The sequence below is a fragment of the Ictidomys tridecemlineatus genome, chromosome 2 (genome assembly GCF_052094955.1).
Source record: "Ictidomys tridecemlineatus isolate mIctTri1 chromosome 2, mIctTri1.hap1, whole genome shotgun sequence".
NCBI classification, from domain to species: Eukaryota; Metazoa; Chordata; class Mammalia; order Rodentia; family Sciuridae; genus Ictidomys; species Ictidomys tridecemlineatus.
This window is the reverse complement of record NC_135478.1, coordinates 154,334,386-154,362,145: the sequence shown is the minus strand read 5'-3', so window position 1 is coordinate 154,362,145 and position 27,760 is coordinate 154,334,386. Positions and strand designations below refer to the sequence as shown.

Here is a 27,760-nt window from a genome sequence, read left to right as displayed (position 1 = left end):
TGAAAGATGATATATCATGAGCTCTGTCATGTTTTGAACAATCAATAAAAAATGAAAATATGAAAAAAATCAAGTACGACTTCTATTTTATACCTAATTTTGTTGATAAGTGAAGGCCACCATTCAAGTAGAATTTGGATTTTTTCTGAAAGGCTGGAGAGTTCAAAGCGTGTATCCATCCATCTTTCACTACATCTGAACATAAGATTTGGTATTAGATAATGTAAAGGTCTGTATCTATACCTGTGACTTTTTGTTTTTCCACAAATAATTCTAATATGTTTCTCTCATTTGTACTTCCCTCAATTACGACATATAATAATTATTTGTGACCTTGTAATTCCTTATGGGATACCAAATATTGGGAAAATTTGAGCCTGAAAAACACTTTATGCTTCTATCATGAAGAGCCAATATGGAGAAAGTATACACTGGTTAAAAAAATTAAGGATGCATCAGTTTCAATGATGACACAATGTAGGATGTCAGAAAGAGGACATAACTCCTGAAGAGAAACACCAGATGTTCTCTCTGTCTTTTTTATTAAAAATATTATGAAAAGCAGACAAGAAAAGATGAAATTAAGAAAACAGAGTTATCGTAACAGGAGAAAATGTATCAATACACATTTTTGAAAATGCCTTCTTTGAGTTCCAGTTTTCCCCATACTGTTCTAGGTAACATGAAACTCTGTGCTCAAATACAGTTCTCTGAATTAGAATTAAATAAGGGATATAGTCTATAGCTGCTTTAGTCAGGTTTTTGTTGCTATAATCAAAACACCTGATAAGAAAAAATTTAGAGGAGGAAATGTTTATTTGGGGCTCACATTTTCAGAGATCTCGGTCCTTAGAAGGCTGACTCCATTGCTCTGTGCTTGAGATGAAGCAGAACATCACAGTGGAAGGGTGTGGCAGAGAAAAGCAGCTGGGAACATGGCACCAGGAGAGAAGAGAGTGAGAGAGGGAGAGAAACAGCGAGGCAGCGGGGAGACTGACTCCTCTTAGCACAAACAAAATATACACCCCAAAATTATTACCCCAATGACCCACTTCCTCCAGACATACCCTGCCTTCCCAGAGTTACCACTTAGTTAATTCTTATTAGATTAATGCATTGATTATTTTGAAATTCTCATAACCCAATCATTTCACCTCTAAATTTCCTTGCATTAGCTCATATGTGTCCAAAACATAACAATAGCCATTCCCAAATTTAATCAGAAAATTCTTCTCTTTCCCCCATTCCATCCCTATACAGTCCCAGAAACTCCTATTAACACCTTACAGTATCTGAGGGTTTCCTGGTTTATCATTTGTAAAAGCCTGAGTCAGACTTTGAACAACCTCAAAATGCACATCTTGCTTCTAATGTCATCTATTTCAAACACATTCTCCACACTAAAGAGAGATTTCCAGAATATCCACTTTCTGGAAAAACATTTTTTGGCAAATTATTTTTGAACCCTTCAAATTATCCCCATAGTTTTAGTTAACTGCTCACTTTCTTTTGCCTGTTCTTTTCCCACATCTTAACCTCACTTTTCCTCTGGTTACCTGATTGCACACAAGTTTTTAACATATTAACTCCTTGCAGTTTCAAAAAAAACAAAACACTCTTTTTCTTTATACTTCATTGCCTTTCATCTGCTGGTCCCTTTATCTAGAGTGTCCTCTGTTATTATAATATAGGAGTTCATCTCAGCACTATTGATATATCCAACAATTTTCATAATTGTTCTTCTGTGAAGAGAGGCCCTGTGAATTGAAAGATTGTTTAGTAGCAACTCTATCCCAACTTCTATAAGACCATGATTTATTCCTATTGAAAAGCCATTTTTGTGGCTCAGTGGTAGAACTCTTGCCGGGCATGTATGAGGCCCTGGTTTCCAATCTCATTTCGGCATATAAATAAATAAAAGATCCACTGATGATGATATATATATACACCACTATCGCAGTGGAAACTTATGTGCCTTCTGTGGAACATCCATCTGTCTTCTGTCAGCAGATCTGGTCATTTCTTTATGCTCTCCCATACATTAAGTCAAATTCTTTTATAGTAGTTAGTATACTATTTGTATTCACAGAAAAATATTTGTTCAATGTTGGAGCTAGCCATCTCCAGTGAATCTATTAGCTTGATGTGTATTCCTTTCCAATCTCATTTTCAGTAACAAATGTCAGAATGAGAGTATTTCTACTATGAAAATTGGGAAATGCTACAAATCAGCTTTCTCCCCACCCCCACACATAAAGTTATTTATTAAAATTTTTCTACTGGTGCTTACTACATACCATGCTTTTTCTGCGTAGTAAGAGTACATGGGACAAGAGGGACACTGTGTAATCTAATAAGTTTTATTAACTAGATTGTGAACTCATAGATTGTTTTCTATTCATCTTCTATATCTGAGCACTTGATCCATAGTAGGCATTTTTAGAAAGTTAATAAAAGCACTTATTTGAACATATATACATTATGAATGTGCAATTTCTTAAGGTTCTTTCTTAAATAATGCTCTTGGACTTACTTTGATTCTAAAGTTTTCTTAGAACAATGAAATGTTTTAGTAGTTATTTCAGTACTTCTAAAATTTAGTGAGCCAGCAGGGAGGTACTCTCAAGCTGTAGCAAATTTCATAGTTTAATTAAAGCTATTATGAGTCTTTCAAATGTTTTTTATAATTTCTTACATTAATTTCAACATTCCTTTCAGCAGGGACTTTTGTAAACTTCCAGTCTTCCTCTTGCATTCTCTTGACAATTACTCTTTTGTCCATGGCTTTTGTCTCATTTATTCATTTCTTTTTCCTTACTCTTTTTTTTTTGTGATCCAGATGTTTCCATCCATGCTTTATGCTGATTTTAAAAATTCTTTTTATTTTAACATGAAATTAGGACATTGTTAGAAAAGTGACTATACTTGGAAAGGAGAAGAAAGAAAAATGCGATTTGGTTTTACGGCTGTAGCTACACCTGTGATTATTTTATTTTTTTCATTAAATTATTTATTTATCCTAATTCATTATGTATGATGGCAGATTGCAATTTATTTCATATTGCACATATAGAGCACAATTTTTCATATCACAAGTTGTACACAAAGTATTTTCACACCTTTTGAGTCTTCATACATGTACTAGTGTAATGATGTCCAACTCATTCCACTGTCTTTCCTACCCCTGTGCCCCTTCCCTTCCCCTCTTTCCCTTTTGTCTTATCTAAAGTTCCTCCATTCTTCCCATGCTCCCCGCTGCACCCACAACCCCATTGCCATTAGGAGTCAGCATCCTCAAATCAAAGAAAACATTTGGCCTTTAATTTTTTTGGAATTGGCTTACCTCACTTAGCATTACAATTTCTAACTCCATTCATTCACCTGCAAATCCCATGATTTTATTCTCTTTTAATGCTGAGTAATATTCCATTGTGTATATATACCAAAGTTTCCCTATCCATTTATCTACTGAAGGGCATTTGGGCTGGTTCCACAATTTAGTTATTGTGAATTGTGCTGCTATAAACACTGATGTGGCTGTGTCCTTGATAGTATGCTGTTTTTAAGTCCTTTGGGTATAGACCAAGGAGTGGGATAGCTGGGTCAAATGGTCATTCCATTCCCAGTTTTCCAAGGATTCTCCATACTGCTTTCCAGATTGGCTGCACCAATTTGCAGTCCCAACAGCAGTGTATGAGTGTGTCTTATTCCCACATCCTTGCCAACATTTATTGTTGTTTTTATTCTTAATAGCTGCCATTGTGACTGGAGTGAGATGAAATTATAGATTTTTTAAATTGCTTTTATTTATTTACTTTTATTTATATATATAACAGCAGAATGCATTACAATTCTTATTGCATATATAGAGCACAACTTTTCAAATCTCTGGTTGTATACATTAAATATTTACACCAATTTATGTCTTCATACATGTACTTTGAATATAATGATCATCACATTCCACCATCATTAAGTACCCCATGCCTCCTCCATTCCCCTCCAACCCCTCTGCTCTATCTAGAGTTCGTCTATTCCTCCAATGCTCCCTCTCCCTATCTCACTATGATTCAGCCTCCATATATATTTCTGGGATTGGCTAACATTTTTTATTCATTCATCTATTGAAGGGCATCTATGTTGGTTCCACAATTTAGCTATTGTGAATTGTGCTGCTATAAACATTGATGTGGCTGTGACCATGTAGCATGCTATTTTTAAGTCCTTTGGGTATAGACCAAGGAGAGGGATAGCTGGGTCACATGGTGGTTCCACTCCCAATTTTCCAAGAAATCTCCATACTGCTTTCCATATTGGCTGCACCAATTTGCAGTCCCACCAGCAGTGTATGAGTGTACCTATTCCCCCACATCCTTGCCAACACTTATTGTTGTTTGTATGCATAATACCTGTCATTCTGAGTGGAGTGAGATGAAATCTTAGAGTGGTTTTGATTTGCATTTCTTTAATTGCTAGTGATGATGAATATTTTTTCATGTGTTTGTTGATTGATTGTACTTCATCTTCTGATAAACGTCTGTTCAGTTCCTTGGCCCATTTATTGATTGGGTTATTTTTTTTTTTTTGGTGTCTAGCTTTTTGAGTTCTTTATATACTCTAGTGATTAGTGCTCTATCTGAAGTGTGTGGGGTAAAAATTTGCTCCTAGGATGTAGGCTCTCTGTACACCTCACAGATTGTTTCTTTTGCTGAGAAGAAACTTTTTAGTTTGATCCCATCCCGTTTATTGATTCTTTGTTTTAATTCTTGCACTATAGGAAGTTGGGTCCTAATCCCATATGATGAAGACTAGGGCCAACTTTTTCTTCTATTAGACGGAGAGTCTCTTATTTAATTCCTAGGTCTTTGATCAATTTTGAGTTGAGTTTTGTGCATGGTGAGAGATATGGGTTTAATTTCATTTTTTTGCAAATGGATTTCCAGTTTTGCCAGCACCATTTGTTAAAGAGGCTATCTTTTCTCCAATGTATGTTATTGGAAACTTTGTCTAATATAAAATAATTATAATTTTGTGGGTTAGTCTCTGTGTCCTCTATTCTATACCATTGGTCTACCAGTCTGTTTTGGTGCCAATACCATGCTGTTTTTGTTACTATTGCTTTGTAGTATAGTTTCAGTTCTGGTATAGTGATGCCACCTGCTTCACTCTTCCTGCTAAGGATTGCTTTAGGTATTCTGGGTCTCTCATTTTGATTTTTTTATATTCTGGGTCTCTGATCTTTGATTTCTTTCTTTAAGGTTCTGTACTTTTCATTGTATAGATCTTTCACTTGTTTTGGTAAGTTGACTCCCAAGTATAATTTTCTTTTAGGCCATTGTAACTGGGATAGTTTTCCTCATTTCTCTTTCAGAGTATTTGTCACTGATATACAAAAATGCCATTAATTTATGGGTGTTGATTTTATATCCTGCTACTTTGCTGAATTAATATACTAGTTCTAGAAGTTTTCTGGTGAAGCTTTTTGGGTATTCTAGGTATAGAATTGTATCTTCAGCAAATAGTGCTAAGTTAAGTTTTTCTTTTTCTATACGTGTCCCTTTAATTTCTTTTGTCTAATTGCTCTGGCCAATATTTCAGGGACTATGTTAAACAGAAGTGGTGAAAGAGGGCATCATGTATTGTTCCAGTTTTTAGAGGGAATGCGTTCAGTTTTTCTCTGTTTAGAATGATGTTGGCCTGGGGTTTAACATAGATAGCTTTTGTGATGTTGAGATATGTTCCTGTTATATCTAGTTTTTCTAGTGTTTTGAACATGAAGGTGTGCTATATTTTGTCAAATTCTTTTTCTGCATCTATTGACATGGTCATTTTATTCTTATCTTTGAGTCTATTGATGTGATGAATTACGTTTATTGATTTCCGTATGTTGAATCAACATTGCAACCCTGGGATGAATCCCACTTGATCATGGTGCACGATCTTTTTGATATGTCTTTGTATTTGATTTGCCAGAATTTTATTGAGAATTTTTGCATCTATGTTCATTAGAAATATTGGTCTGAAGCTTTCTTTTTTATGATGTGTCTTTGCCTGGTTTTGGAATCAGAGTGATATTGGTCTCATAGGATGAGTCTGGAAGTGTTCACTCTTTTTCTTTTTCCAGAAATAAATTGAAAGTATTGGTATTAGTTCTTCTCAAAAGGTCTTGTAGAACTTGGCTGTGTATTCATCCATTCCTGGTCTTCTTTTGGTTAGAAGGCTTCTGGTGGCATCTTCTATTTCCTTAATATTGGTCTGTTTAAATTGTGTATATCATCATAATTTAGTTTGGGCATATCATATACCTTTAGAAATTTGTTGATGCCTTTGATATTTTCTATTTTATTGGAGTACAAATTTTCAAAATAATTTCTAATTATCTTCTGTATTTCTGTAGTTTCTGTTGTGATATTTCCTTTTTCATCAAGGATGTTAGTAATTTGAGTTTTTCTCTGTCCTTTTCTTTATTAGCGTGGCTAATGGTTTATCAATTTTATTTATGTTTTCAAAGAACCAACTTTTTGTTCTGTCAATTTTTTCTATTTCGGGCTGGGGATGTGGCTCAAGTGGTAGCGCGCTCGCCTGGTATGTGTGCAACCCGGGTTCGATCCTCAGCACCACATACCAACAAAGATGTTGTGTCCGCCGAGAACTGAAAAATAAATATTAAAAAAATTCTCTCTCTCTCTCTCTCTCCCCTCTCTCACTCTCTCTTTAAAAAAATTTTCTATTTCATTGACTTCAGCTCTGATTTTAATTATTTCCTGTCTTTTACTGCTTTTAGTGTTGATTTGTTCTTTTCCTAGGGCTTTGAGATGTAATATTAGGTCACTTATTTGTTCACACTTTCTTCTTTCAAAAAAATGAAATCCATGCAATGAACTTTCCTCTTAGAACTGCCTTCATAGTGTCCCAGAGATTTTCATATGTTGTATCAGTGTTCTCATTTACTTCTAAGAATTTTTTTAATTTCCTCCTTGATATCTTTTGCAAATCATTGTTCATGTAATAGCATATTATTTAGTCTTCAGGTGTTGGAATAGCTTTTATTTTTTCTTTTATTATCGATTTCTAATTTTATTCCATTGTAGTCTGATAGAATACAGGGTAGTATCTCTACTTTTTTGTATTTACTAAGCGTTACTCTGTGGCATAATATGTGGTCTATTTTAGAGAAGGATCCATGTGCTGAGAAGAAAGTGTATTCACTTGTTGATGGATAATATATTCTTTATGTCAGTTAAATCTAAGTTATTGATTGTATTTTTGGGTTACATAGTTTGTTTGTTTAGCTTTTATTGGGAAGATCTATCAAGTAGTAAAAGAGGTATATTAAAGTGACCCAGAATAATTGTGTTGTATTTGACTCTTGAACTTGAGAAGAGTTTGATAAATATAAATGTTCCATTGTTTGGGACATATATATTTATATTTGCTATGTCTTGTTGATATATGGTTCCCTTAAGCAGTATGAAATGTCCATATTTATCCCTTTTGATAACTTTTTCTTGAAGTCCACTTTATTTGATATGAGGATGAAAACCCCTGCTTGTTTACACAGATCATGTGAATGGTATATTTTGTCCCAACCTTTCACCTTCAGTCTGTGGATGTCTTCTCCTATGAGATGAGTCTTTTGAAAGCAGCATATTATTGGGTCCTTTGTTTTTTAATCCAATCTATCAGCCTATGTCTCTTGAATGGTGAGTTTAGGCCATTAAAATTCAGGGTTATTACTGATACATGATTTGTATTTCTAGTCATTTTTGTTTATTTTGGGTATTTAACTTGATTTAGTTTCTCCTTTGGTTGACTTTTCCTTTATTATAGTTCTTCCCTTTGTAGATTTTTATGTTGTTTTTCATTTCCTTCTCATGGAATATTTTGCCAAGTATGTTCTGTAGTGCAGGCTTTCTTGCTGTAAATTATTTTAGCTTTTTTTTTATCATGGAAAGTTTTTATTTCATCATCAAATATGAACCCTAATTTTGCTGGATATAAATTTCTTGATTGGCATCCATTATCTTTCAGAGCTTGGTATATGTTGTTCCAGGACATCCTGGCTTTCAGGGTCTGGGTTAAAAAATCTGCTAAAAAAAAAAAAAACTGGTCTTACCTTATATGTAATCTAATTTTTCTCTCTTGCAGCCTTTAAAATTCTATCCTTATTCTGTATGCTAAGCATTTTCATTATAATGTGTCTTGGCATATATCTGTAGTAATTTTGTAGATTTGGTGTCCTATAGGCCTCTTGTATTTGATTTTTCAATTCATTCTTCATGCTTGGGAAACTTTCTGATATTATTTCATTGAAGAGATTGTTTATTCCTTTGGTTTGAATCTCTGAACCTTCCTCTATCCCAGTAAATCTTAAATTTGGTCTTTGGTGGTATCCCATAATTCTTGGATATTCTGTTCATGGTTTCTTATCATCTTCACTGTGAGGTCAACTTTATTTTCAAGACTGTATATTTTCTCTTTATTGTCTGAGGTACTGTCTTCCAAGTGATCTATTCTGTTGGTGATGCTTCTATTCAGTTTTTTATTTGGCTTATTGTTTGTTTCATGTCAAGTATTTCTGGGTTTTTTTTCAGAATCTTTATCTCTTTTTTGAAGTAATCTGTTGTTACCTATATTTGCTCTCTTGTCTTTTTGTTGGTGTGATCAATGGTCACTTGTATTTGTTCCCTTATCTCTTTGTTGGAGTGATTGGCTTTTTCCTGTATCTGCTCACTTAGGTCATGCTTTAATTCCCTGATCATTTTAGTTATGTATATTCTGAACTGGTTCTCTGACATGTCATCTACTTAACTATCTATGGATTCTATTGTTATAGTGTATTGGTTTGTTTGGGTCACTTTCCTCCCTTGTTTTTTTCATGATGTCTATGTGTCTTCCTCTCTTGAAGTATAGATCCAAGGCATTACAGCTTCTGCCCTATTATCTTATAGTATCCCTGCAGGTTACCAATACCTCACCTTTAAGAGGGAGATCAACATTATACCACTCAATGTACCTAATGTGCAGCCATAGATCAGTTAGCTTCTATTTTTACATTTACAGTTTTGTCACTATAATCAGAAATTATGAGTTCGGTTATCTTCTACCATGTAATCAATAGGTTTGTGTAATGGTTTATAGTTTCTAATGGTTTAGGTGGAACTGGGGGAATTGGCTGAGATGTTCATGAGGTAGGATGTGAGAATATAGAGGTGTTGTTTTATATGACTAGTGAAAGGGTAATCATAAGAAGTTGGCTGTTAATAGGAGAAATAAGAGAGAGGCAACTCCATGCAAGACTCCCTGTTACCTCAGCAACAGGATAACTGTTAGCACCCCATGAAGAGATACCTCTTGTGTAGCCAGGCCCACAGGGTCCATGGTGATATTTTACCAGGTCCTTATTATTGTCCCTTGATAGAAGTGGCAATATCGTAGATTCATGGTAGTCACAGCCTTAAGCTTATATGTACCCTGATGTTGGGCTGTGAGCCACACTTTGGTGAATAACGAAACCCTGGGTGCGGGGTACCTCTCTATGAGGGAGTGGTGCAGGGTAGTGGGGTGGGCCTCTCTCTAGGTTGCTAAGCTGAAGGGTGATTATTTCATTTTTTAAAAAATCTTAAAACAGAAATGGCAGTTTCTTAACATTTGTTAAAATTGTTTGTTGAGTAAATAAGTGAATGTTCTCTTTAATTTTGTATGTTTAAAATATGTGTAATTCACTATGAAATAACAAAGCAATCTGTTTAGAATTTAGACAATATAAAAAATGTAATAATGGAAAGAATATATTAGTAACCAGTGGTAGTATTCAAGACAGTTAATAGCCAATATGACACAGAACTGACTGATCACCTGGGACTTTGGACAGCTGCTGGCATGACTATATTTATGTATCTTCTGGATATCTGTTCTTCCAACAGCCCCTAAACTGCCACCAGAGTTTTGTGATACATTTATGGGTACTTTTAAATTTATGTACAGGCACACTTAAATTTTTCCAGAAATCACAGCATACTACAATTTTTTCTTTGATAACAATTTTCGTGAATTGTTTTCATGAACATTTGTAATCTGTTTACTTATCTGCTGCTGGTATCTTCCATTGGATTAAAGGTTAGTGGCAAGGCAGGACTTCAGACTCTCTGGTGCCATATGATATAGCCTACTGCTCAGTATACTCACAATGCATATCATTAACAGCTTTTTATTAAAGTAGTTACATATGTACATTATTATTTTCCCAAGTTATGTGTATTCCATTAAGTGTTGTCACAAATCATTGAATAATATGTTGTTGGACATTTAGGTGACTTTTATTTCTCCACCAAATTTCCAAGGAGAACCTTCTTGTACTCTCTTTATTATATAGGTGTTCAAGATAAGGAGAAATGACAGTGTTTAGAGGAGGCAGTTGAGAAAAAAATGAAGATAGTATTGCAACATTTTGAGATACAAAAGCACATTAATTGCTTTTCTTGAGGTGATGGATGTAATTTGAACAGTACAAACTTCTAAGACTAGGTTCAAGTCTAGCATTCTGTCACTAGCCAAATCTAAAGAATCTGAGAGGGGTATGACCACTGAGAAACTAGTCCTAGAACAAACAACAAACAGGAAAAATGGTTGAGTCTCAGAGTTTGATACTGTGAGAGGAAGTATTATAATGCACACTACTTTTAGATACTTGTGAATCTGTCCAGACAGCATGTGCCCAATCAAAATATCTTATAAGCAATTTTTTTTGGGGGGGGGGTAAATGAATTCTATTTTTTCCATTAACTTTTTCTTGTTACTGGGATAACAGTTCAAAATATTATATTCCAGGAAAAGAAAAAATAAACTTTGCAAAAGACTCTCTGAAACTTTGTGTGGAAGACCTAAGGAATGCTGAAATAGATGTTTCTTGAGGGTGTAAGGAGCTTTACTTTGGCACTTCCTGAACTTTTTCTGTATTCTTTCTGCTGTTGCCCTAGAAGACAATCTCTAAGAATGTAGATTTCTGAGAAACATTCAAAAACCACAAATTATGGAGTTGATTAATTTCAAACATGAACAGACTCTCCCTTATCATTATTTTTCATTTCTATCATTATAGAGAATAGATCAAATGTGACTGTGGATCAAGGTAAGCAACACACAATCTTAATTCATTTCAGTTAAGCATCAAATAACAAAATAAATCTCAAATAGAAATTTCATAGTTACCTTTGCTGGAGGCAGTTTGGATTGACAATAAACTCCATTAGTGTTTGTTATAATTAGATGAGGTTAAAAGATTTACATTGTACTTTTTTTTTTTGCTCATTAAGAATAGTGACTGTGCAAACACTCAGAATGTTAAGTTATACATTTATTATAGGACTATCCATACTCTCAATAATGGATTGTTGCACACAAAAACTGTCACTGTCTCTCAAGAGTGGTAAAATGAGATGGCCAGGACACAGATAAAAGTATAGATCTTAGGAGAGAAAGATCTAAAGTCCATGGCAGTTATTAGAGAGATAGTAAATATCCAACAGAGTACCACAATAAAAAAAAGTGGAGTGACTTTGGTGAATACAACCAGAGTAAAATCCTGTCACCCTAGCTGCAAAAGTATCAGGAACAACTGTAAGGAAAAGAGTCCGGGGGAACTCCTGATTAATAAAGTTTCAATTAAATGAGCTTTTTTTCCATCCATTTATGGTAGATAGCTTGGCTCTGATTTATATCAGGAACAGAACCATAAGTTCTTGGATTGCCATACTTTTTAATTTGATATCTTATACTACCTAGATGTACGCATCTAAGATAATAAATTATATGTTCCAGAAGGCCCTGGAATACAAGCAGTTACAATTCAACTTGTATGTATTGATAAATGTTTTCAGGGCCCTTCCATCCTACTGAGGTAAGAATTCGCCATCTGTTTTGAAACCATATTAGCAGACAAAACCACATGTAGCTGACTTACATAATTCTTTCAAGGAGAGAAAAGCCTTGGGCTGCTGAATGTCAAAACTGCTTATTTCTCAGCATAGTTGAGTGCAGAATCAGCAGTGGTGTAATAGAGGTTTGAAGGTGAATGACTGCACAGGACTGAAGCCAAAAGTCGGAGTAGCAGATAGTGATTAAAAAAATGTTCATATATACCATTTGTTAAAACCAACCCCTCAGGATAATAATGGTTTCTTTCCTAAATTATCTTTGCTTACAACTACAAGTTACAAAGGACAGGGCAATGGTTTGATGATTCTGAACCGCCACTTATATTTTGCTTGCAGAAAATGGAATGGTCAAAAAGTATCAAATGACTGCTGCCTCCAACTTAAGCAAAAAAATTAAGTCACAAGACACAATTTCCAAATACTTTTCATCTTTACAGTTTCATTTCACAGTTACTTATTTTGTTAAAAAATAGGTTATTCATGATAATTATCTGCTTATGTTTTAAATTCCCCTTCTGATTACTGATGTTCATTATAGCAGGCAGAGTTTGTTCATAGAATTAAATACATATTAAGAAAGCAATATTTGCCACACATTTTACTAAGCACTGAACACATAAACTAACTGTACACTTATTAATGTTTCATTCTACTCCATATTACAGCAACACACTTATTACCAAGATCAACTAATTCTGTATCTATTACAGAATTAGTTATATTATAACTATCAATGCTTCACTTCTGAATAAAGTTTTCTTCACTAAACATCACAAAAAGGGAAATTTTATGAAAATTAAGGACCCTCTGTTAAAAGCAATAGAAACAGAATCCAGCTAAATTAAATTAAAATGAAAAATAGTAGCAGAATGTGGCTGGTTGTGGAGATCTCTCTAGGAAAAAAAGAAAATAAGAACCAAATAGGCATCTCAGTAGCTCTACAATCTTATTCAGTCACAACCATTGTCCTTGTAATAGTTCATTGAAGGATCAATGTACTGGCAGTGAGTCTGAAGTATTATAATCAAGCTATGCATCATTGTGATAGGAGAAGTGATTAAGAAGAGCTTAATCTAACAAATCTAATCTGCAGTGTGAGGGAAGCTCATCAGTAGTTGTCTGGGGCTGGAAGTTGGGTGGTATGAGTTACTTTCAGAAGTGGAACAAGTAAGTCTTTGGAAGTAATATATTTTGATTAGGTTGATAGTTACACTGAGGCACACATTTGTCAAAAATCATTGAAAAGTACATTTTGGTGAATTTATTATATATACATTATGTACAAAAAAAGTTGGTTTAATAATATATCCAGAAATATTGCCACACCTAAATATATTAAAACATGCCTATAAGTACTTTGAGAATAACAATATATCAATTGTGCCTATCACATCTTTAGAATGGCAAAATTGAATCTGGCATGACAGAGTGAAGGAAATCCAGATTTAAAAACAACGACCATTTAAAGCCTCAGGAAATAATCCCAAGTAAAAAAAAAGGAAATGAAGAAATATTTGTTCGAGAAAACCTATGAAAACGAAGTAAGAAGAGCAACAGTATTTGATGTTTCAACCAGAACCACTCTTTTACCTCCCTGATCAACAAGGTGTAGAATTTCCACTTCAGAGTTACACAGCCAAGAACACAAAACTCCTGCCACATTTGTTCCAGGTTGGAGAGCTTTCTTCCTGGGAGGATTAGCTTCTTAGCATTTCTCATATTGACTAAACTATCTTTATCTATTTCAAAGCAAAGTCCCGGGTAAGTGTGTATAAGGAGGGGATCAGAATGGCAGCGATTATGCACACTAACAACAATAAGTGTTGATGAGGATGTGGGGAAAAAGTCACACTCATACATTGCTGGTGGAACTGCAAATTGGTACAGCCAATATAGAAAGCAGTATGGAGATTCCTTGGAAAACTAGGAATGGAACCACCATTTGACCTAGCTATCCCACCCAAAGGAGTTAAAAACAGCTTAATACAGGGACACAGCCACATCAATCTTTATAGCAGCACAATTCACAATAGCTAAGCTGTGGAACCAACCTAGATGCCCCTCAGTAGATGAATGGATAAAAAAAAATGTAGCATATATACACAATGGAATAACACTCAGCAATAATAAAACAATAAAATCATGGCATTGCAAGAAGAGAAGAGATATTTGACTTTGAATATGGTGTGATGAGACATAGACCCTGATTTATTTTCCCCTGACTTGTGAGGCATACATACATCAGTGCATAAAGAGGCAAGCCAAGAGGATCTTAGGATGATTTCCCCTACACCCTCTCCTCCCCAAATAATTAGCTTCTAAACTAGGAATGTCACTTGTAATTTTGTACAGTTGCTACTCACAGATCCAGAGCCCTAGCTTAGAAAATGTGCCTGGTGCCAGGGGAGGGGAGAAGCATGTTAGAAAAAAAAATGACAGCATTAATATCATACTCAAAGAGATAACTTTGTTTAAAACATATTTTGGAGAAGTATAAGTTTAAGGGTACTCTAGAGAATCATGGAGACTATTGTGAAAGGCAACCGAAAGGATATTGAAGGCATGGTCTAAATTATAGGTGGGCTAGTTTGTAAGAGAGAACTATATTATAAGAGCTGGAGGCACCACCCTGGAGTTAAAATACAATCAAACAAACAAACAAAAATCTGACCTCAACAACTCCCTACAAAGGAGACAGAATTTGGTTGGATTATTTTTTAACAACAATTTATGCTCTGGAGCATTATGAAAAATAGACCAATCGCCAAGCAATTAATGAATAGAGCAATTAGTAACGAGAGCTGTCAGGGAAAAAGAAAAATTAAAAGGAAAATTAAGAGAAGAAATCGAAAGGGAAACTAAAGAAGAAATTAAAAGGGAAATCAGAAAATACTTTAAGGCAAATGAAAATGATGGTATAACATCCCAAAATGTATAGGATATAGCTAAAGAAATTATTAGAGAGGAATTTGTAATGGTAAACAAGAAATAAGATCTCAAATCACCAATCTAACTTCTCACAAAAGGACACTGGGAAAAGAAAAGACAGCTTTTCTTTTATAACTCACAGAACTTGTCTCTTCCACATAGCAATTTTCAAACTTCCTAAATCAATATCAAAATATAAATTCAAAATAAATTTCTATTTTTCACAGGTTTTTCTTTGTTATGCATTTAACAATTAAGTCAGCTTTGATTATTCCCAACATTACACAGTAAATCCCTTAGATTGGTTGATGGTAATGTAAAAGAACATGATCCTACTTGTACCTGATTAGTTTTCATCTTGTGAATACTCAATTACAAAATTTGATGAACATGCAGAATGAAAGCTGCTAATTTTGAATATCGTCTTCCCACCAATGATTGTTCACCTAAATCTCAGCAGGCTTTTCCTACCTCTGCCCTCAAACCACTTCATCTCCACATAAGCCGATGAGTTTTCTCTACTGTATGCAAAAATGCTGAGCATGCATGCTTTCCAAAGAAATTAAATTAGGTGAGATGTTTTCAGAAAATATATGTTCTATGTTCAAACATGCTTGGAAAATGTCCAACTTAATATCTAAATCTTTAAATATTTAAAATGCATTTTTAAAGGTACTAAAAAAGATAGTGTTTAGTACTGATTTTCAAGTCTTCCTTAAGTTTATTTGAACCCAATAACATTATTCATATAACACTTTTTAAAAAACTGTGAAAAAAATCAGCATAAATTCATCCTTTCTGGTCAGGTAGCTCCTTATCTCTTAGAATTGGATCTGAATCCTTTTTTTTTTTTTTTTACTCTAAACCTGGTTTTATTTATTTATTTATTTATCTATCTATTTATTTATTTATTTAAATTTTAATTTGGTCTATATGACAACAGAATGCATTATAATTCATACTACACTTATAGAATACAATTTTTCATATCTCTGGTTGTACACAAACTAGAGTCACATTCTTCATGTCTTCATACATGTAATTAGGGTAATGATGACCATAACATTCTACCTTCTTTCCTACCTCTATGCTCCCTCTCTTCACCTCCCCCCCCTTTTCTTTTTTGCCCTATCTAGAGTTCATTCTATCCTCCCATCCCTGCCGACCCCCCAACAGCATATTATGAATCAGTATCCTTATATCAGAGAAATAATTCCACATTTGGTTATTGGGGATTGGCTAATTTCACTTAGCATTATCTTCTCTAACTCTATCCGTTTACCTGAAAAAGCCATGATTTTAATCTCTTTTATCGCTCAGTAATATTCCATTGTGTATATACCACATTTTCTTTATCCATTCATCTATTGAAGGTCATCTACGTTGGTTCCACTGTTTAGCTATTGTGAATTGTGCTGCTATAAACATTGATGTGGCTGTGTCCCTAGAGTATGCTGTTTTTAAACCCTTTGGGTATAGACCAAGGAGTGGGATAGCTAGGTCAAATGATGGTTCCATTCCTAGTTTTCCAAGGAATCTCCATACTGCTTTCCATATCGGCTATACTAATTTGCAGTCCCATCAGCAAGGTATGAGTGTGCCTTATTCCCCACATCCTCGCCAACACTTATTGTAATTTGTATTCTATTTTTAATTGATTTTTTAAAAAATAAATGACAACAGAATGCATCCAATTCTTATTACACATAGAGTACAATTTTCCACATCTTTGTATATAAAGTATGTTCACCCCAATTCATGTCTTTATACATGTACTTTGTTTTTGTTTTTGTTTTTGCATTACAAGTCTTATTACACATATATACCACAATTTTTCATATCTCTGTATATAAAGTATGTTGACACCCAATTCATGTCTTCAAACGTGCACTTTGGATAATGATGTCCATCACATTCCACCATCCTTGCTAATCCCCTGCCTCCTCTTTTTCTCTCCCACCTGTCTGCCCTATCTAGAGTTTTTCTCTTCCTCCCATGCTCCCCCTCCCTACCCCACTATGAATCAGCCTCCTTTTATCAGAGAAAACATTTCAGCATTTGCATTTTGGGGATTGGTTAACTTTGCTTAGCATTATCTTTTCCATTGCCATCCATGATTTTATACTCTTTTATTGCTGAGTGTTATTCCATTGTGTATATATGCTACATATTTTATCCATTCATCTACTGAGGGGCATCTAGGTTGGCTCCACATTTTAGCTATTGTGAGTTGTGCTACTATAAACATTGGCTGTGTCCCTGTAGTATGCTGTTTTTAAGTCCTTTGGGTATAGACCGAGGAGTGGGATAGCTGGATCAAATGGTGGTTCCATTCCCAGATTTTCAAGGAATCTCCATACTGCTTTCCATAATGGCTGCACCAATATGCAGTCCCACTAGCAATGTATGAGCGTACCTTTTTTCTCACATTCTTACCAACACTTATTGTTGTTTGTCTTCATAACAGCTGCCATTCTGACTGGAGTGAGATGATAAATTAGAATAGTTTTGGATTTGCATTTCTCTAATTCCTAGAGATGATGAACATTTTTTGATATATTTATTGATTGATTGTATATCATGTTCTGATAAGTGCTTTTTCAGTTCCTTGGCCAATTTATTGATTGGGTTGTTTGTTCGGTGTTGAGATTTTTTTAGTTCTTTTTATATTATATAAAGACGTTCGTGTAGTAAGAATTTGATCCCAATTAGTGGGCTCTCTATTCACATTACTAATTGTTCCTTTTGCTGAGAAGAAGCTTTTTAGTTTGAATCCATCCCATTTATTTATTCTCGATAATAATTTTCCCCCTATAGGAGTTTTATTAAGGAAGTTTGGGCCTACTCCTACATGAGAGAGATTTGGGCCTACTTTTTCTTTTAAAAGACACGATGTCTCTGGTTTAATACCTAGGTCTCTGATCCACTTTGAGTTGAGTTTTGTGCATGGTGAGAGATAGGGGTTTAATTTCATTTTGTTGTATATGGATTTCCAATTTTCCCAGCACCATTTGTAGAAGAGGTTATCTTTTCTCCAATGTATGTTTTTATGTTATGTCAAACATAAGATAACTGTAATTATGTTGGTTTGCCTCCATGTTCTCTATTCTGTATCATTGGTCTACAAGTCTATTTTGTTGTTAATACCATGTTTTTGTTTTTGTTTTTTACTATTGCTCTGGAGTATGGTTTCAGGCCTGGTATAGTGATGTCACCTGCTTCACTCTACTTGCTAAGGATTGCTTTAACTATTCTGGTCTCTTATTTTTCCAGATGAATTTCATCACTGCTTTTTCTATTTCTATGAGGAAAGTCATTGGGGTTTTGGTCAGAATTGCATTAAATCTGTATAGTGCTTTTGGTAGTATGGTCATTTTGACAATATTAATTCTGCCTATCCAATAACAAAGTAGATATTTACATCTTCTAACATCTTCTTTAATTAGCGTCCTGTAGTTTTCATTATAGAGGTATTTCACCTCTTTTGTTAAGTTGATTCCCAAGTATTTACATTTTTTTGATGCTATTGCAAATGGGGTAGTTTTCCTTGTTTCTCTTTCAGAGAATTTATCACTGATATACAGAAATGCCTTTGATTTATTGGTGTTGATTTGGTGTCCTGCTACTTTGCTGAATTCATTTACTATTTCTAGAAGTTTTCTGGTGGAATTTTGGGGGTCTTCTAGGTATAGAATCATATCATCAGAAAATAGTGCTAATTTGAGTTCTTCTTTACCTATTCATATTCCTTTAATTTCTTTTATCTGTCTAATTGCTCTGGCCAGTGCTTTAAGACCTATGTTAAATAGAAGTGGTGAAAGAAGGCATCCCTGTATCTGAATCTTAAGGCTGAATTCAAATTATTACATAACTAATTCAGTCTCCTTCTTCTGAAGTTATACCAATGCTTTTTGTTTCTGTTTTTGCCTTGACTCTAACATCTTTTTAAGGACAAGTTTTATTATATAATTTTAAACTTTCTATTTGTGAATAGTATCTGAACATATACAAAACCCCTATGTATTCATCTTCAACTATTAATTTTCTTAGAGCCAACTCATATAGCTAACATGAAAAGAAATGCAATGCAGATGAAATGAGTTGAGATGGGTATTTCTATTTTCACTTCTCAAAAAAACAGTCCAAAATATATTGATATTTTTCACAAGTCACATAACAAACCTGGGGTTGACCCATAGTCTACATGTCTTGTTTCATTTTTTTTTCTTACTAATCACATTCCAATTTGAGAGTGAATATGACATTTGCACTATTATCATTGATTCTTATAAGACGAGTGATAAATAATCACATATATGAGAAACTGCCTTAAGCAAATATATATATATATATATCATAATAATCTAAAATTCTATCATTAAAAATAGGCCCCACATGTTTTAATAGAATGTCTAAAAGAAACCATAAACCACCTTTTAGAGGGAACTGGGAACACTGACTTGATGACTGGACTAGTCATACTCTTTTCATTTCATGGTGCTATGTATTAAGCTTTGACTAGCAAAAAATACTGGGCTTAGGAGTCAGGTGCTCGGGTTTTTTGTGAATAAATTTATATGATACTAGAAAATCCTCTAGGACTCTATAAGCCTCATTTTCCTAGACTATAAAATAATGATACTGAATTTTCCTTATTTATATCACAGACTTTGTAAAAGCACTGTAAAAAAATTTTAAACATGAAAACAATGTTAAGGAATGAGTGTTGATATTCTTAATGCATTTCCCTCAAAACCTGGCTAATAAAATACCATGTACTTGGAGAATTATTGCTAAATATTCTTTGTTCCTACCTCCCTGTCCATTGTTAAAATTATTTACATTCACCTGTTGTCTTCACAGAAGCCCAGACAGTCTTCTATAACCACAAGTAGAGCATGTGAGAGCATTCACTGAATGGGGAGAAACAGGGCTCTGTGTGACCTGTTGCCTGAAAAATGCTGCATCCAAGCCCAGGACTGTATGGGCAAAGGCTTTTGTCTTCCCAGTTGGAGGAATACGACTTCCTAAACATCATTGGGACTCTCAACATTTGGGCAGTTGATCCTTCCTAGGCAAACTTCTAAATGTGCAGTATCTTCACCTCAGGCAGTTGGATGCCTGGCTCAGATATAAAAAAGGGCCACTGTCAAGCTCAGACTGTTCATTAAAAAAGGTGTGTTGAAAAGAGTAGGGCTTCCTCAAGAGCACACCAATGGTGTGTCTGTATGCCCAGGGCCAAGCATAGTTATTGGTAGCAAAATGAACACATATTCCCTCATAAACCCTTTTTTGCTTCTAAAGTTGACCCCTAAACTATCTTATCCCCACACAAGGTGATAGCTTCTCTAGCACCTACCTTTACATACTCCTTAAGAACAGAAACTATGTTTGTTTGTTTGTTTTGCCATTTTTGCTTTTCTTTTCCTAGTTTTTAAAAATGGCACTTTGCCTGCATTAAACATTTTAATTAAAAAACATGTATAAAACTATTTAGTTACCCAAGGAAACACTGGAAGCCTGGAGAATCTGACTCAGATTGTGTTTTACTCAGTTTTTACATTGCTGTGACGAAAGACCCGACAAGAACAACGTAGAAGAGGAAAGATTTATTTGGCTCATGGTTTCATTGTTCTAATCCATGGTCAACAGACCATAGCTCTGGCCTGAGATGAGGCAAAACATCATGCTAGAAATACATGGTGGAGGAAAGCAGCTCAGGATATGGCAACCAAGAAACACAGAGAGCTCTGCTCATCAAGGACAAAATATATACCCCCAAAGGCATTCCCAGTGACCTATTTAGTCCAGCTATACCCTGCCTGCTTGCAGTTATCACCCAGCTAATCCATATCAGTGGATTATTACCTTATAGCTCTTATAATCTTGCCATTTTATCTGTAAATGCTCTTGCATTTTTTCACACAGGAGCTTGTGAGGGACACTTTATATCTAAACCATAACAGGTTGCATTTTTTTATATGTATAGACTCTTTTCTATAAAGAAAATAGAATTTGAAGTTCTTAGAAGAAACATGGTTCAGGATGGAGGGGAAAACTGGATGAGAGATACAAAAGAGGAATCAGAACAAATACTGTTACCGTGTAAAGGGGACATAATTTAGCTATTTGGACACATGAACCAGAAATATGGAAGTGAAAACAAGTCTGGGACTGCCTTGTTGTTGGCACTTACTCTGTATTTCTATCTAACCAGGACCCCAGGTCTTCTCCTTCAGAAGGCTATGCTGATGGAACACCTTAAGAGGAGTGTCTCATGATATGTGCAGATCAGACTTTCCTATTACTACTTGCTGTTCACTTTTCATTTATTTGTAAAAATCAGCAAGAACAACATCTCCCAGCTGTTGCCTGGAGTGCTTTTTTGCTGAGATGAATGTTAAGATTTATTGGCTATATTCCCTACAACACTGCTTTTCTCATGAAAGCTCTCTCCCCTACTTGCTTTAAATGATGGAATAAATAAGGAGACATGAAGTCAAACTAAAGAAAAATCAACAATCATCTCTTTAGTCTTCTTTCTGTCCATATAGTCAATCGCTTTTGAACAACCTATTTCTGAATACACCAATATATACTGAACCTGATTTTTTTGGCTTATATTGGATAAAATAAACATTTCCCACATCACAGTTCAATATTTTTATTTTAGAACTGTCACAATGATGCCTATAAATAAATAATAAATGACATGTCATGATGTTAAAACAAATGACATTCTATATACACATAGGCTTCAGTACCATCTGCAGATGGCATAAATAGCAGAAGAAACACTAATATTTGTACAACACCAATGCTGGCAGTTTTGTCCCTTTGGCCAGAGATATTTCATCTTACACAAGTCTTCTGAGCAGAGCTGCCAATCCAGTGTTTGTCTAATACCATGCTATGTCCCCCACAAGTGTGTAGGAGAGTTGTTTTTGTTTTGTTTTGTTTTGATTTGTACTGGGGATTGAAGTCAGAGGTGCTTTACCACTAAGTCACACTCCCAGCCCTTTTTATTTTTTATTTTGATTCAGAGTCTCACTAAGTTGCTTAGGATCTCCCTAAATTGCTGAGGTTGCACTTGAACTTATGTTCCTCCTACCTCAGCCTCTCAAACTGCTGGGATTCCAGGTGTGCACCACCACACCCAGCCACAGCTTTGTTCTTAGTATCACACAAACAACTAATACCTTGGATGTATGGGAAGTGTGAGAAAGTACCAAGAAAGAACCAAGATAAAAATGCAGGTGGAAAATAATTAGAGCATTTATATACATTAGAGGAAAGTACATTTAAGAGTAAGTTTGCTTTCCAGTAGCTTGATCAATCCAGGGCCTGTAGGAACTTTGGCCATAGGAGAGTCAATGAAGGAAACTATAGCTTTGAATTTATTGGATAAATCATATGCAAAGACCATCTTGAAGTTTGTTAGTGACTATCATGTTAAGTAAGCTAATTTCTATACTACACAAAGGTTTGGAAATTGAACACTTCATTTGCTCTATTTCTCTAGAGGAGATTATAATATATATATATATATATATATATATATATATATGCATAAATATGTACTATATATGTATGTACTTGTCAATACACACACATGTCACACAGACATGTGTGTTATGGAAGGAGGGAGGGACACGGAGAGAGATGCCTAAACTAGAAGGATATAAGGATATGAGGGAATAGACACATAGAAAAACCAAGGACAAGCTGACTTGCCTGTGAAACTCTCCATCTGGTGAAACTTTTAGAACACTCTCTTTATAATGAATACAAATATCAATATATCACAGTATAGCCCATAAATATACATGATTATTATTTGACAACCAGAAATACTTTAAAATTTTTAATTTCGATATAAATAAATATTATCTTAAAATTGTAAATTGACAAGTGACTCTGAGTCTTCAGAGAGAAGACATTTTTCTGTTCTATTTTTACCAGTTACTCATGGGTTTTCGAGATTGAGATTATGAGGAGTCATTTAAATAAGTGTGTGCATGTGTGTATGTGTATTGTGTATGTGCATGCACATGTGCACAGACAAAGAAGAATACCTTTCAATTCTAGGGCTAACTTGGGTTGTCTACTATGGATCCCTTTTCCATCTCTATCAGTCAAACCAGAGAGTTTTACTAACGTACCTATAGTGGACTTGGGGAATCACTGGAAATATAATTCATATAAAATAATCTCAGTACTTAGATGAGATCAAAAATGCAGAGTAACACATATAAATCCACATGTCCAAGAATTGATTCAATGATTTCTTAAGCAAGACTAAAGATCCAGAGTAGTCCTCATTTTACTTGCTGTTTTTTTTTTCAGTAGTCCTAGACTTGTTCCTTATGATTATGACTGTGCTTTCTTGTGCCACTATTGTATCATCAAGGCCTATAACATAAGAAGTGTTTAGCACACATTTGTGGTAGTTATTTTGTTGTTTTTAATGTCATTTTCAGTAACCTTCTCATCCATCTGACCTACTGAAGAAATTGTGCAAAAGGAGATTACTTTGGCTGGCTCCATGAGATAAACAGATGTTTCTGCCAGACAATTTACTCCACATTGACATAAAACCAGTAGGGAAAGGAGAGCGATATGTTTCATTAAGTCATGGCAGCCTTCCCCCTGTAATCATTAATTTATGTTTTTCCAAAATTATCTCTGGACTAATGTGTAGAGATGGTCATAATAAATGTTAACAGCATCTAACAGTTTATCTTTCCCATCATAGTCATCCCCTTGTCTCATTGTAATTTCAATCCAATTTCAAAGACACACAGATGCAGAGTTTATTGAGATGAGACAAGCTAGAGATTTATAGTCAATATACCTTCCAGCTAAGAGGAATTACTCAAACAACTCTCATTTACATTGGATTGAAATGTAGGCCTGTTATTCCTGAAAGTAAATTTTTATGAAATAAAACAGAACTACACTTTTCTTTAAGATCATCCAAATTACTAGCTTGCATTTTTATTCAGAGAATATTGTAGTACTGGAGAAAGCATTGCTTTGCTTCTTCCCATTGACCAATGGTGCCTTAGGACTCAAACATTTCTATCACAACTTGGCAGAAAAAAAAACTTGAAAAATCACATAAGAAAAAAATAGGTGTATTTTTTAAGGTCTAGGAGAGTACAACCTTAATGCTAAACATCTATTTTCAGATAATTGGTAGAAATGTAAATAAATATATTTAGAAATGATTTAAAAGAAGTTGCAAGAGTTCAAAAAATGCATTAAGTTTTTGAACAAAGTTAAAAGAAAATAGATACTATGTCTATAGTTAAAACACTCTACTCTTCTTCTTGTGTCAGTACCCTGATTCTCCTCGGAAAGCCACGCTTCTGTCTTTATTCTTGTGGTACCAAAGGAACTGTTTCCTTTCATAACTCCAAAGATGAGAGCAGGTGACCTACCTAGCCAAGGAATATCACACCCCTCAGATTAGGGAGACCCTAATTACTCCCTGTCAAAGCTCATTGAGACTCAGTTGCAGAACGTGTTTGAACCTCTTAGTGGAGGGAAGCTCAGCTACTAATAGATAGTGATTTTGAAGTAACAATTCATATTGCAGTAAAGTAAAAACAATGTAAATGTGGGTTAAAACTAAGAAGAATAGAGCCAAGATGAAGGAAAAGTAATCAGGAATTTTCTTGAACTCCTAGATGCAGCCATGCTTTAAACTAATATCCTAAGATTTTTAAAAAGTATTTTATTTAAAAAAAATTTTAAGTTTATGCAAAATTTACATACATGCATTCAAAAAACAGACAACACACACACACACACACACACACACACGTACATCCCAATAATACAGAAAAAAATGGAGTCCACAGAGAAATTCTTACCGGTGTCACTCTCCAGATTCTAGGTTGCCAAATAGCCAATAAGATAGCAGAGAAGTCCAATAAGGTTATGACTGACCATTCCCTTTTAATTCAGACATTTATCAAACTTCATTGGTGACCTTGAGATAAGCAGTGTCAGATTAGTAGGGATCAAAGCTTGATTGGAATGGATTTAAATGGATTTAATAGCTATGGAGAGGAGGAAAATAAAGACAGATTAAGTGTTTTGTTTCTGTTTTTGAGGTATGTCATTGGAGGAGGAAACAAATTTGAGTAGTGGCTAGCAGAAGTGGGGGTCAAGGACAATGACTCTCAAAAGGATTCCTACCACATGTGACTGAAATTGTGTTCTCTACTTGGTTACAGATGATTACCCAAGAATGAGTTACTGATCCAAGGTTAGTTAATGCAGAGCCATGCATACACACAAATAGGCATGAGAGAACACAACCTGTAGGCAAATAATTGGATCAATTTTAGAAACTTTTCTATAAAAATCTGAATCACAAACATTGAGTCTGAAACCATTCACATGCTGGTAGGAAGAGAAGAAGCTTAAGAACATACCAAGAATTGGGAGTTATACTCCATGTACTTTAACATATTATACATATGTATGTATAATATGTTAAAATACATCTTACTCTCAAGGATAACTAAAAAGAACAAATAAAAATGATTAAAAAGGGAATATACCAAGTCAAACAGAACTACATAATCCAACTTATGACTCCAGTAGTAACTAAAAGGACCAACAAAATCCTGTTATGTTAAGTAGACTTTAAACTATTTTAGTCACCTTAGGAAAGGGGATTCTAAAGGAACATTCATGTTTTAAGAGACCCAATTTAAAGTTCTTTATTTTTTTCTGAAATTTTTTAAGAGAGAAAGAGAGAGAGAGAGAATTTTAATATTTATTTTTTAGTTTTCGACGGACACAACATCTTTGTTTGTATGTGGTGCCGAGGATGGAACCCAGGCCGCACGCATGCCAGGCGAGCACGCTACCGCTTGAGCCACATCCTCAGCCCAAAAACTCCTTTTTTTTTTGTGGTGCTGGGAATTGAATTCAGGGCCTTGAGCATGCAAGGCAAGCACTCTACCATCTGAGCTAAATCCCTAGCCCCCGAATTTATTTTTTAAAAGGCAATACATCAACATGTAATTTTAGAATTACAAAATTCTAAAATTTTGTAATTTCAGAATTACAAAAATTCTAAAGGTAAAAAATGATAGTAAAAAATCATCCTACTCTCTCAACCCCCAAGTACCCAGTTATTTATTCAGAGGTAGCTGTTGTAGTTGTTTATATAACCTTCTAAGGAATTTTATGTATATTATATAAGCCAACATAGGAGTAAATGCATGGGTGTGTGCATGTAAGTGCACAGGCAGATATACCAATAAGTCATGTAAATTATTTTGTGTTACTGTTTAAAGAACTTCTGTGTATGTTTTATATCTCAGCAGTATGAGGCTGATATATTTAACCTGCTCTATTCTGATGGACAATGGATTATCTCCTATTTTTGTCTTTTATAAACAAATATTCAGTGAGGAAACTTGTACTCAAATCTTTTTGCATATGAAATTCTGGGCTCAAAGGACATATATTTATAATTTTAATAGGTATTGCCAAAAGGCTTTCCATAAGAGTTATAGCAAGGTAATATTTTAATGGAATGTTTATCCATATTATGGAAAGCACAGTACTTGATCAAGCATCATTTAAAAATATTTGCCAATGAAACAGTAAAATGGTACTTTATTATAATTTTAATTCACAATTCTCTGTGAGTTAGACGAGGCATCTTTGTACATACTTGAGAGCCACCTTCATTTTCTTTCCCACAAAATATTGGTTGATTTCTCCAGAGGATTGTTGGTCTTTCTCTTGTCATTCTAAGAGCTCTTTCTATAGTAGAAGTTTGTCTATTATTAGTCATAAATAGTTTTACCAATTGTTCTTGTGTTTTTATTTCTTCATGAAATTTTTCTATGATTGAGGAATGTGTATTGGGGTGGGGGCTCACTTGGTATTTGAATATCTTTTTTAATTTCTGGGTCATGTGTCATATTTAGAAAAGTCTTTATCATTCAAAATCATAAAATGATTATTTCATGATTTCTTATTTCATTATTTCATGATTTCTTCAAATTCTTGTTTTTTTTATATAATTAATTTTTTAATTCTCGTATTATTTATCCTCATTTGAGGTGTAGAAAACAAATCTAATATATCCCTTTTTTCTTTGTTTCTCGTATGAATATCAAGTTTTTCCAATACTTACTACATTCAGTATTTTCCCACTGGTTTGAAATATTCCTTTTATTATATACTGAATTCTAATACTTTTAGAGCTTTCTAGGTTTTATTTGGTTGTGTTTATCTGTTGATTCACCAATGATACAAACTAATTAATGTATATTAATTAATATAACTCTACAATATATTTGGTCTGCTCTTGTTACTGTTATTTTTGTGTGACTATTATTATTTTCTTTTTCAACATACAAAATTTAGGATTTACATGCACGATATTAATTAGCCCTAATTCATAACCAAATGTTAAAAGTTTTCATGAGAAAAAATTCCATCAACATGCATGCCTCCCTGCCCCTGACCCACTCCCTGAATAATGGTCAATCTCCTTTCAATGGTGCCAAAGGTCTGGCAGTTCCTACCATATGGATGACAAGGGAAAAAATACAGGTGCAATGGGGATTTGGTGTCAGGAGGATTTAAGTCCAAATTCTGCCATTACAATTTACCAAAAAGCTAAGTAACATCCTCTCATAAAGGGTTACTCTTACACAATAAGAGGGATGCTGTGAGAATTAAATGGCAGGGGAATGTAAAGATAACTCTAAGCCACTGCACCTGCTAGTCAGCTTTATGACCCAAAATAATTATCAGGAACACAGCAGCATTAATGTTTATAGGAGCACAATTCATAACAATGAAACTGTGAAAGCAACCTCGATGTCCCTCGATGTCCTTCAATAGATGAATGGATA

At 34.4% G+C, this 27,760-nt stretch overlaps 1 long non-coding RNA gene across 1 annotated transcript in view; it reads right to left on the bottom strand.

Moving 5' to 3' along the window:
* LOC144375380 (uncharacterized) overlaps positions 1-24,916 on the bottom strand; it is a 60,315-nt gene extending 35,399 nt beyond the window's left edge. Inside the window, exon 1 of the long non-coding RNA XR_013435115.1 lies at positions 24,743-24,916. This is a non-coding gene — a long non-coding RNA (uncharacterized LOC144375380). The remainder of the gene's footprint in view (positions 1-24,742) is intronic.
* Positions 24,917-27,760: the final 2,844 nt, after the last annotated feature.